The sequence below is a fragment of the Ipomoea nil genome, unplaced genomic scaffold, assembly GCF_001879475.1.
Source record: "Ipomoea nil cultivar Tokyo-kokei standard unplaced genomic scaffold, Asagao_1.1 scaffold1179, whole genome shotgun sequence".
NCBI classification, from domain to species: Eukaryota; Viridiplantae; Streptophyta; class Magnoliopsida; order Solanales; family Convolvulaceae; genus Ipomoea; species Ipomoea nil.
The window spans coordinates 78,051-90,000 of NW_017617607.1; positions in this window are offsets into that span (position 1 = coordinate 78,051).

Below are 11,950 nucleotides of genomic sequence, written 5' to 3' on the forward strand. Positions count from 1 at the left end.
AACCGGGCATAAGGAAGGCATATCAATTCGTGATGGGTGATGTCACGAAGGCTTGTGTAGTCGTTGTTGTGAGTTTCTCTTCTAGTGACGTGTGTAGTCACAAAGGCATGTGTTGCCTAGGCAGGTGTTGCCATTGGTTGTGTCCTTATTCTCTTGTGTTTTGCATGTCGGGTGTTAATCTACTGTGTGATGGTAGATTATACCTTGAGCTGTTCTTGTGAGTCGTTGTATCTCGTGTGGTCTTGGGATGTGTTCCCTTATCTTGTTGTGAGTGCTTAGAGTCTTGTGTTGACTTCTGCTCTTGGTTTTGAACATATATATATGTATATTCCGTTTCGCAAATGATTTTACATACGTATATCCTATCTATGTATGATATTTCACATGTATTGGTGGGTTACCAGCATTATTCGCTGACCGGGTATCGTTCCATCTTTTATGTGTTTCTTTCAAGTGATGTGTAGACATGAGCGCAGTCTAGAACCTGATAGTGTAGTACCCATGTTTGAGTTGTTATCGCCTGTGTGCCATGGATAGACTTTACTACTTTGGTTATGTATGGATTTTAGATTATGAATCATGCAGATGTTAGCCTGTGCGTTCACCTCTGGGTGAGAGTGGCTTAGCACCCTTTCATTTCCAGTTTATATAATCCTTTTTCAGTCTTCCGTTGTGTTTGATGTTTTGATTATTTATCTGCATGTTTAAGGCTTAAATTAGCATGGAAGTTAGGGGATGTTACACCTGGTGACTATCACCGAGTATCAATGCCGCCGGTTTGTCTAGAAGAACATCATATTCAAATTCGGACTGCCCGAGCAATTAGTGACCGACAATGGACGACAATTCGACAACCGAGCCTTCGCGGCCTTCTGCGTCCAGAACGGCATCCGGCACATCAAGGTATCTGTGGCCTACCCTCAGGCTAACGGCCAGATTGAGAATCTGAATCGTACCCTTCTAGACGGGCTGCGAAAGAAACTGTAAGAGCTGGGTGGCACATGGATCGAGCAACTGGAAAAAGTACTGTGGGCCTACCGGACGACCCCGCGCTGGGCAACGACCGAGACTCCTTTTGCCTTAGCGTATGGGTTCGAGGCGAAGGTTCCGACCGAACTCTTGGTGCCCAGTCAGCGAGTCTTGCTGTACAATGAAGAAGGCAACGAGGAAACGTTGCGGATCAAAAAGAATCTCTTGGAGGAAAGACGGGATGGGGCCTATGCTCGGATGGTCGAGTACCAGCAGTGTAACACCCCGTGTTACAATCTTCAAGCCCGGATTAATTATGTAATTAATCCCGCTAAGAATAGTTAAAAAGGATTTAATTTAATTAGAATCTCCTTAATTAATTAATGTGGTCCTCAATGGACCGTGGACCCTTGTCTATATTAAAGACCTTAAACCCGCTAGGAATAAAGAGAGTAGACCTTTTACTAGTCAGATTCTAATTAGGAATCCTAGACCTATATATCTGTTAGAAATAAAGAAAGTAGGCATTCACTATTCATATTCTAATTAAGGATCCTTAACTCTATAAATAGGGGATTAGAAAGCAATTAGAACCCTTGCCACCCATAGTTATATTACACGAAATTATTCCCAAGAGATCGGGCAAAGAAATTCCCCACCACCAAGCCTAGGGAGATCAATCGGAGAGAAATCTTAGAGAAGAACCTTAGTAGCCAAGGGAGGAATAATTAAGGCTAAGAGATAACCCATGTCTTACAAAACCTATTTTCCTTGCTGCGGTGTCATGTTAGAGCTATACGCGCTAACCCCTTGATATTGGCACTATAGGTGCGGATCATTAAATGGCACTGCGGCACCATTTTGATATGTTGGTGGTTGAAAGGTGGTTTGTCGGTGGGGGCATGTAGTTGCCCGGAGGTATAAGGGGTGGGGATATAAGGGTGGCCTGGAGGTATAGGCTGGAACTAATAAAAGGATGGAGGGGAGCTACAAGGTTGGAACTTGGTATAAGGTTGGAGGATGATCTGTGTGCTTTGTTGACTACTTGCTAATTGATTGTAATAATTGCCTTCTTTGCCTCTACTTTGTTATTTGTATGCATATCTGCCTGTCAAGTCTTGAATTGCATACTTAGGATGCCTATTAGTTCGTATGATTACTCTATGATATCGAGTCTGTTAATATGCTTTGAGTCTTGATCTTGGATTTAAACTAGAGTCTCGTAAGTATATATGTATTCCAGTTTCAAAATGTGTTTCTTATATCTACCTGTATTGTACTTAACGCGGTGATGAGCTTTAGCTTCGGAGTGCGCTAGTCAGAGCTTTGGACTTGGCTTAGTTAGTCTTAGTTCAGTAGTTTGCCTGCGTGCCTTGGGATTGTATTGAATATCGATTTGACGATTTCTTATGCTTAGTTAGTTTAGCCTGTGCACCTAGGTTCTCAAACCTAGGTGTGGCATAGCACCTTGACTCCTATGAATAGTTTTATGCTCTGTTTGGGATTCAATCAATGGATTCACCTTTATTTTATAAGTTTAAATATCTCAAATTTAGGGGTGTTACAACTGTGACTAAGAGGAGGAAGACCTGGATGTTTGTTGAAGTAAAGCGGTTAGGGTATGGAGTCTGCACCTGAACATGAGGTGTAACACCCCGTGTTACGGCCTTCAATCTCGGATTAATTATTTAATTAATCCCGTTAATAATAATTAAATATGATTTAATTACGTTAGGGTTACCTTTAATTAATTAGTGAGGTCCACCATGAACCGTGGACCCTTGCCCGAATAAGAGTCTTAAGCCTATTAGGAATAAAGGAAGTAGGCCTTTTACTATTCAGATTAGGATTAGGATTCTCTTTAATTAATATGGTCCACTATGGACCATGGACCCTTATCCCTAAAACAAGCCCTAGCCCTATAAGGAATAGAATTAGTAAACCCATACCATTCAGGCCCTAACTAGGAATCTTAAATATATAAATAGGGAACTTAGGAGGCACCTAGAATCCCCACAAGATTAACGCCCCACCACCCCAAAAGAGCTCCAAGAATCCCCTTAGGAGAAATCAAGAAAGCAAGGAAGCTTAAAGAAAGATCCTTCATAGCCAAGGAATTAATTAAGGCTAAGAGGTAACCCATGTCTCAACAAAACCTATTTTCATAGCTATGATTCCCCCTTAGGGTTTCCCCCATATTATTGTGATTGGCGAAATATGATGATGATTATTAATGTTTGATGTGATGATCCCATGAGGGATCTTGATAATCTTGATATTGGGAGATTCTTGATAATTATGGTGTCCTTGATGATTATACGGAACTCGAACTCTTGATGATTATGTGTTGTTCTTGATAATTGTGTAATGCTCTTGATGTTTATGTGTTATTCTTACCGAATCTTGCAATTAGAAGATGAACCGTATTCTTGTGGATATAAAAGTGATTAGAACCCTAGGTTGTATCGTATGATCTTATTCTTGGATTATCGGGTGGGGAAATCGCATGTTTGGGTGTTGATTATATTTAGAAAAGCATGATAGGTTATGTGCCGTTCGTTCTTGTATTTGATTCGTTAATTGTCTGCGTGTTGTCGTTAATTGCGTTGTAAAGTGTCTAAGCATGGTTTCGGGTTCCACAACGGTTCCCGGGGCGTAAAGTGTGTGAAAAGAGTCAGTGGGGGGTAGGTGGGGGGTAGGGGACCCGCCACCTACCCACGGCCGTGAAACACCGCCCGGCAGCGGGTAGCCGGCGGGCGGGCAGCTGCCCGCCGGCGACCCGCTGCCCGGAACAGTAATTCCGGCGGGCAGCCGGCGGGTGGCCCCCCACCCACCGGCTACCCGCTGGAAATTATCCCACCTCGGGATCCCGGCTTCCCCGTTTGATGTTCCCCCGTTCTCCGTGGTGTCCCAACGGACTCCATTTATCGTGCCTATGTCTAGTTTGATGTTTCGGGTACCGTTCGTTGGTTTATGAGTCTATTATATTGCATGCTAGTTGAATTGGTATCCCGTTGACCTAGGTGGTAGAAGCATGAATCCCTTAGGACTATTCTTAGTATGTGATGGATCACGCATAGGTTTTGTTATACGTTTTCTCCCCCTTCCCAATGTGTAATATGGGTTGCATGTGCTTGCTATGTGTTATGTGTGTGTGTTACCCCAATTCGGTTGCGATCGGATTGGTTATCCTGAGCTGCAGTTCAGAAGCTGGCTGCGGTCAGATTGATACTCTTGGGCTGCGGTCCACCGTTTGGTTGCGATCAAACGTTTCTATACGAGCTGTGGTTCGTCCTTTTTTCCTGGCTGCGGTCAGATGACATTCTCTTGGGCTGCGGTCCACTGTTTGGTTGCGATCAAACACTATGATGAGCTGCGGTTCATCGGTCGGTTGCGATCGACCCCTCCGTGTTGCGATACGGGGCAGGGTGCTGCGGGGCCGTGTCAGAGCTATATGCGCTGACCCTCATGTATGGGCATGCGATTGGTCCTGTGGCGCCAACAAAGTGTGTTATGTGTTGTGACATGGACGAGTTGTGATTACGAGTGTCTTGGGGGATGTGACTATGGGATTTATATTGGGGATTTTTCATGTTGGGTTATGATCATTGTTTATGCTTTGCCTTATCTGCCTTATCTGTTGTGAACTGCATATGCTCGTTATAACTGTTGCTTGTGTCTGGCCTTATCTGTCGAGTCATTCCCGGTTTTAAAGCTAGAGTTCGTAGGACATATCTTCATGCTCAAAATGGTTTTCGTATATCTATATATATCTCTATATGTATTGTATTTCAACGCGTTGGAGTGGGTTACCAGCATCTCTCGCTGAACAGATATATTTGGCTTTCAGGCACAGAAGATTAAGTCACTGGAGTGCGCTAGAACTTAGAAGTAGATAGTTTCCCTTTTGGCCTGCGTGCCACGTTTACGTATTTACGCTTTGAGGATATTAGTTAGTTAGCCTGTGCACTTGGGTTCTCTAGCCCAGGTGTGGCATAGCACCCCGAACGCTTGTATTTATATCTTGGGATTTAATAAGATTCTACCTTTATTATAAGTTTTAAATGTCTTGAAAATCTGGGGTGTTACATGAGGCCAACTCGAAGAAGATAAGACTGCTTTATTCGCGACCTGGAGACAGCTACCACAATCCCCGTTTGAACAAGTGTCCTGCACCTCCTAGTAAGTTACTTTATCTCGATACGTAAAGGTTACCGCCCCGACAAAAAGAAAGAGAACTAGGACGCCAATTAATGCTATGAAGGGAAGTAGCGGATAAACAAACGCTATTGGTTAAATGTTTGGTACAAGGTGAGTATATCGCAATGTCTTGTGAGCCTTTTACCTTATTTTAAAATATCTTTCACCTTTGAACCTCAGCCTCTCGATATTCCTATTTATTGAAACCCCTACCTCGAATCCTTGGTTATTCTTGAAAGCAATGCACACCCGTTGTGCCTTTACTTGCCCTTTTGTTATACCTAACTTGAATCCTTGGAAACCTTAAATTATTATGAGCTTGGAATCATAGCCATTGCTCTAACTTTATACCCTTATCCTCTTAGACCCCTTGTTAAAACCCTACGAGTGGTGTAGACCCCTCGCTCCTTCTAAAGGCATCAAAGTTGACGTTTATTAGGTTGGTATTAAGGTTGTTGTTAAGTAGGATTTGGCGGGTTAGGCGGAGGTGACGGACGCGTGGAAAGTACCGTGCACTAAGTTGCGATAACGATCTTGCTTTAGAATGAGGGTCTCGATGGTTCTAAGGCACCATAAGAAGTACAGGCGGCCCGCAAGGTCGCCAACGTCATACGACGTCAAGAGTAGTCCACCAAATGCATTCCAAGAAAGAGGAAGGCACCACCAAGCGTTTTGATCACTAAAGGATTAAATGGGATCGAACGACAAGCCGAATTTCAAGGAGACCAAGAAGGCTTGTCGTTAACGAAGACAAGAAAAGACAAAGTTGGATGATGGTCGACTACCTTATGAAGATCTCAAGATTGTTAACTGTGAATAAGACTCGACATATTGAGCAATGGGTAAGGGCATGCGTGAATCCTTGGAGTAAGAAACCATGGATCATCTCATAGTGTTGACCTTGGTAAACGACTTAGACCCACGGCTCAGGTACTATCGATTGCGTTAGTATGAAGTTACAGTTGAACCTTACAATTCAACCAACTAGGAATGGTTGACAAAGAGAATCGTGCAAACGAAGAAGTCGAGGTGGGAACTTGTGCTATGGACTTACAAAGGCCTCAAGTCAAGAACTAAGGATGAACCAAGTTTCTTACAACCATGATTATCGTTCGAGGATTCAAAGGACTCCTTCAAAATTTTTTTGTAAAGAGCAAGAATGCTGAACCCTATGGTACAAGCCCATTCCAGTCCTTAGCCCTTTTGTTTACCGTACTAAAATATCGTCGAATCTGTGAAGAATAAAGGAGACATCCTTTCCGCCCAAGAAGAGCAAAAGAAGACGATTAGAGTCTAAGAACATTTCCTTATCATAAGATTTCGTGCACCCATTCTAGGGTCGTCCGTTCAAAGGAAGTGTAGGGAACACTTTGGTATCAAGACCTCTATTACTTTATGGAACAAATAGGGGAGTAAAACAACTTGCAAGGATCTCCAAGTTATGTCGCAACGAGAATCAATGACCGATTGCATTTCAAGAAGGAGGGAAGTGTGCTAAGAGCTTTCACTACCAAAAGGGCGCAACAAGCCAAAATTTTGGGAATGACATGAAGTCTTGCTAAGAATTTCATCTACCAAGGAGGAGAAGAAATTCAATAAAACGAGGAGACCAACCCGAAGCCCCTTGATCCTTAAGGAATCTCCGCAAGAAGCGGGAGTTGAGACCTAAGGATTGACTTTGCTAACCGACTAGGTTAAGACTTTTCAGCATTTTGGGAAAGTACGCACGGAATTCATCACGGGAAGTCCTTCAAAAGCAGTAAAGTCAGATAAAACCTGCTAGGAATAAAAAGAGTAGGCCTGTTGCATTAACACCAGCTTAATATGCACACATCATAACACTCTATATGCACACGCGTATTTTTAATTCCCTCAATTAATATCATCCATAGATTTTCATTTTTAATGCACCAAATTGGTTATTGATGGGGCCATGGGACCCCGGGGCAAGACAAGCATGTATGCTGGCATAAACACAAAGAAGGAGAGAGAAGTAGCCACCGAACCTGTCGGGTGACCGGCGAGGCTGGTGAAGGTGGCAGAGCACCGACACCGTGGTAAGAGGGAGTCAAATAGTTAATGGAGGTATTGCAAAAGGGGATCCATAACTTCCAGCACTACAGCTCACACCCAAACCATTAAGCCCGTCTATCTCTTCTGCATAGAAGCACGAAACCTTATATTTGTTCCAATTTTGGCGTTGGCAAAATTATCAACCGTCCAGCGAGGCCCGCCAACCACCTTTGGCCATGGCGTGGTTGGCGGGGCTTGTGCACCCCTAAGCGTGGCAGCGACGCTCCCACTTGAGGGGGTGTAGTATTGAAGGTATATATACGTATAGTATATGGCTAGGGGATGGAGGCATGCAGGTGCAGACGGGGGAGCATGGCATGGACACGTGGGTGGTAAGCATGGATGGCAAATGTGGTTTTGACACTTTTCAGGGCATGAGTGGTTCTTCTACTATATAAAAGGGGTGCACTGCCTCCTTTAGAACATCATGGTCTGAACACTACAGATCTTCTAGTCCAGTGGTTTCTTGTTCGTTGTTTCAACCCACTTACCAAGGGTCGATTCCCATTATTAGCTACACTATTATCCCTAGTATGTTTTAGTCCATTCTTTGGGCTATAGTATTTATTATTTTGGCCGGTATCTCGGGATTTGTACCCACCCTTTTGAGCCTAGTGTCCTGTGTAATAATACTACTACTTTCCTACCCCCGTTCTATACTTGCATACATGGTTTATGGTGTTTAAGTGTATTTGCTTTTGGGAAGAAAATATGATGACGAAGGTGGTGATGAGCTAAAAAAAAATTGGGAATAGAAGAAGATACACAGTGAGAGGTAGAATCGTATGGGAATAAAAGTTATTGACTAAAAAAATTGAAGCCGACGAAGCCCGCCAACCCGCATAGGGCAGGCTAGGGTCACTTGAACCCTTGCTTGAGAGCCTCGCGGGCTAGCCCGCAATGAATTAGGCCCGTAGTTGGGCGGACCTAATGGGGCGGGTCAATTACCCGCTTTGATAGTACTATGGGGGTGTTTGGCAAATAGCTGTTAGCGGATTGGTTAGCAAGTTTGACTAGCTGATAACATTATTTGGTTGTAGAAAGATGTTTGATAAATTAGTTGATAACTGATTACATGTAAAATGACCTTTAAGGTATATTTTATTTTCTCAAAATGCTGATTTGAACAGTTTTTTGAATTTTAGCGTTTTTGAGCAATAAGGCTGTTACAAAAAGCTGATTAACCAAACACTCATATTAGTTGTTTAACCAAGTCAAACAACTAATAGTGACCAAACAAGCTAAAATTGATTGATAAACTAACTATGTTACCAAACAGATATATCTATTATTATGTACATATATATATATACCATTCCTTAAACAAACAAAAACCTTGACTAAAAATGTTTTTTGTATTATTTTATTCTTATTTTATCTATTTTCATTCCCTAAATTAAATGTAAATGAGATAACTTCTCTTGAATTACCCGAGATATAAGGGAGAAAGGACATCATATATGAATGAACTGTCAACATACTTAATTAGATCATCACATAATTATAATGTTGTTCGTTGAATCTTGTTAATAATGCACTAATGCAAAGAATACGAGTTGGATTACTAATCTTTGAATTCAAAGTTTGGAGTGTTTATCCATGGAAGTTAGTGTTGTTTCTGTGGGCAAAACATAAGTTGTGTAATGTTTGTCAAATAGAAACACTTGCGACTTTGAAAGGAATTGAAAAAGGTTGTACGAAGAGGATCGGAGGGACACAACCAACTCTCTTGACTAACATTCAGCATAAAACTAGGACGACAGTCGACGGAGATGCTTGTATGTATATTATGTATAATTTGGACGACTAGGGTCTCATGGCGTTTAGGTATTCATTGACTAAGGAGACATCCACCGTGACAAATGATGACAAGCAATCCAAATTGAATTTGGCTATTTAGAATTCAAAAGGGTAGAATAAATTATATTGGTAAATATTATTCGTTTTTTACTTTATTTGTATACTCTATTGATAGGCTAGGGAGGATGCCAGAACCTAGTCGGAATCTAATAACCTCATCTTCATAGATATCCACCATTGAAGCCTTATAAACTGGATGAGCTTGTGGTAGATGAATTCTTGGAGTTTCTATGGTAGGTGGTGTTCAGGTAGCTAAATTACTTTTCATTGAATTTCATTCTTCTAAAAGGTTGAACCCCAACCCTAAACTTTTCATTGAATTTCATGTAATTAGTTTTTGTTACCTATAGTATTGGCTCCCTAATCCCTAGTTTGGTTGGATGTAATTTAGTTGTAATTGAATTGTAATTTAATGAAGGCTTCAATTACAATGTTTGGTTGGAGAGAATTACAATTCCCTCCTTTTGTTGAATTGCAATTCATGGGGTAACCTCATTAATTGCAATTCAATGCTTTTAGGAAAGGAAAAAGTGTAAGAAATGACAAAAATACTCTTGTTGATTGTTATTATTATTATTATTACACAATGACATTTTAGTCTTTATACCACTTTTTCCTTCTCATTTCCAATAATTCTATTCTTTCCTACCAAACATTATATTGTAATTTGAATTCCTACATTATTCCTACCTTTTTATTTTCCCACCGAATTACAATTCATTTCCTTCATAATTCCTTCCTCCAACCAAACACCTAATGGTAATACTCACCGGTGGTTCATACCCGCGGGACGGTTCTACCATTTTATAGGGTTTGAAGCAAAGTAAAAATAATAATTCTAAATATATGAAGTTAAAGTATATGAAATAGGAATGATACGCTCATTATATATATATATATATATATATATATATATATATATATATATAGAGAGAGAGAGAGAGAGAGAGAGAGGAGCGTTCAGTTGAGAACGGCTACCTATGAAAGAAATAAGAACTCATCACAATCGTCTACGTATCTAGATTTAATGAATCAGATATAATTTTTAAACAAAAAACAACGCGTTAGTACTTTTGTAAAATAACTCGAACTCTGTTGCAAGTAACATGTGTTAAAGGTGCAAGTAACTGATGCAAATATGCTAGTAAAAAATGCAAGTAAAATAATTTAAAAGTGCAACCATTTTGACTAAATAGTGCAAGTCATTTACCGTTTTAACAATGGTGCACCTAATGATAACATCTTTCACATTAGTGCACTTAATGGTAACGTTTGGTGTAACTAATAATCATGTTAGGTGCAATGGATATTGATGCTTAGTGTACATTATTTGTTGCACTTTTGATACATTTTACTTGCACTTTTAATATATTTTACTTGCACTTAGGTGCATTATATGAAACTATTACTTACACTTTTAACACAATTTATTTGCACTTCAAAGTACATTTATTTACGAAAATGACACCATATTTTTTTAAAAAGAAAATAGAGTTTTTTATCCGTTAGATCTGAACATGCGGACAACTATGATTAGTTTTGAGTTCTTTCTTGGGCAAGCCGTTCTCACCTGATCCACCATCTCTCTCTCTCTCTCTCTCTCTCCCTCCCTCTCTCTCTCTCTCTCTCTCTATATATATATATATATATATATATATATATATATATATATATATATATATATATATATATATATTAAAAAAAAGTGATGACATTTTTGTAAATAATTCAAACTTTAAAGTATAAGTAAATTGTGTTAAAACATCAACAATATAATATACACCAAGCAACAATATTAAGTGCACCTAACGTTATCATTAGTTACACCATACGTCTTTATCATTAAATGTACCAATGTGATAGGTAAATTACTTGCATCATTAAGTGTAAATGATTGCATATTTAAGTGATTTTTATTGCACATTTACTTGCACACTTGCACTTGTTATTTGTCCTTCAAAGTTCGACTTATTTACAAAAATGACACCTCGTTATATATATATATATATATATATATATATATATATATATATATATATATATAGTTAAGTTCAGGAGCAGTCGCGTCTTCCTGTGCGGTCAGTGCTGCCGCACCAATGGTTAAGCGAATATACAGCATCAACTTTAGGAAATGCACTAAAAAAACACACAAATTAGGTACGCATCACCAAAAACACACCATTAGGTATGAATAAAAGAATCACACAGTGTCCGGAAATACACCATTAGAGGTAATGAGTTATATGATGTATTTTTTTTGGGTGTGTTGTGTATTTTATGGTGTATTTTTGCACACTTCATTGTTGTGTGTTTCCCTTACACTGTTGGCCTGGTGTATTCTAAAAAGGGCCGCACGAGAGGGTGTGGCCGCATTTGAGCATTTTCCTATATATTTTATATATAGGAAAATGCTCAAATGTGGCCACACCCTCTCGTGCGGCCCTTTTTAGAATACACCAGGCCGACAGTGTAAGGGAAACACACAACAATGAAGTGTGCAAATGTATTGTATATGATCAATGTATTAAATTTAAACTTGATTATTGAATTTTTAGATATGAATTTATTGTATTTTTAATAAACTAAGGGTGTTTTAGTCTTTATAGTTGAATAATATCTTCTTTCCACCGTGTTTCTCTCCGATTTTCCTTCTTCTCTGAAGGTTCTTTTCTCTCCTATTTTGCTCTTCATTGACGTCGCCACTAGTCGCCAGCCCAGCTTTTCTGACGTTTGGAGAGCAGTGCAGTCTTCGTCGATATCTCTGGCCGTTGACATGGATAATTATGGCAAATTGAATTTCTAATGAAACAGAATCTTTTATGTTCTTGATGTTTAAGGAATTCCATTG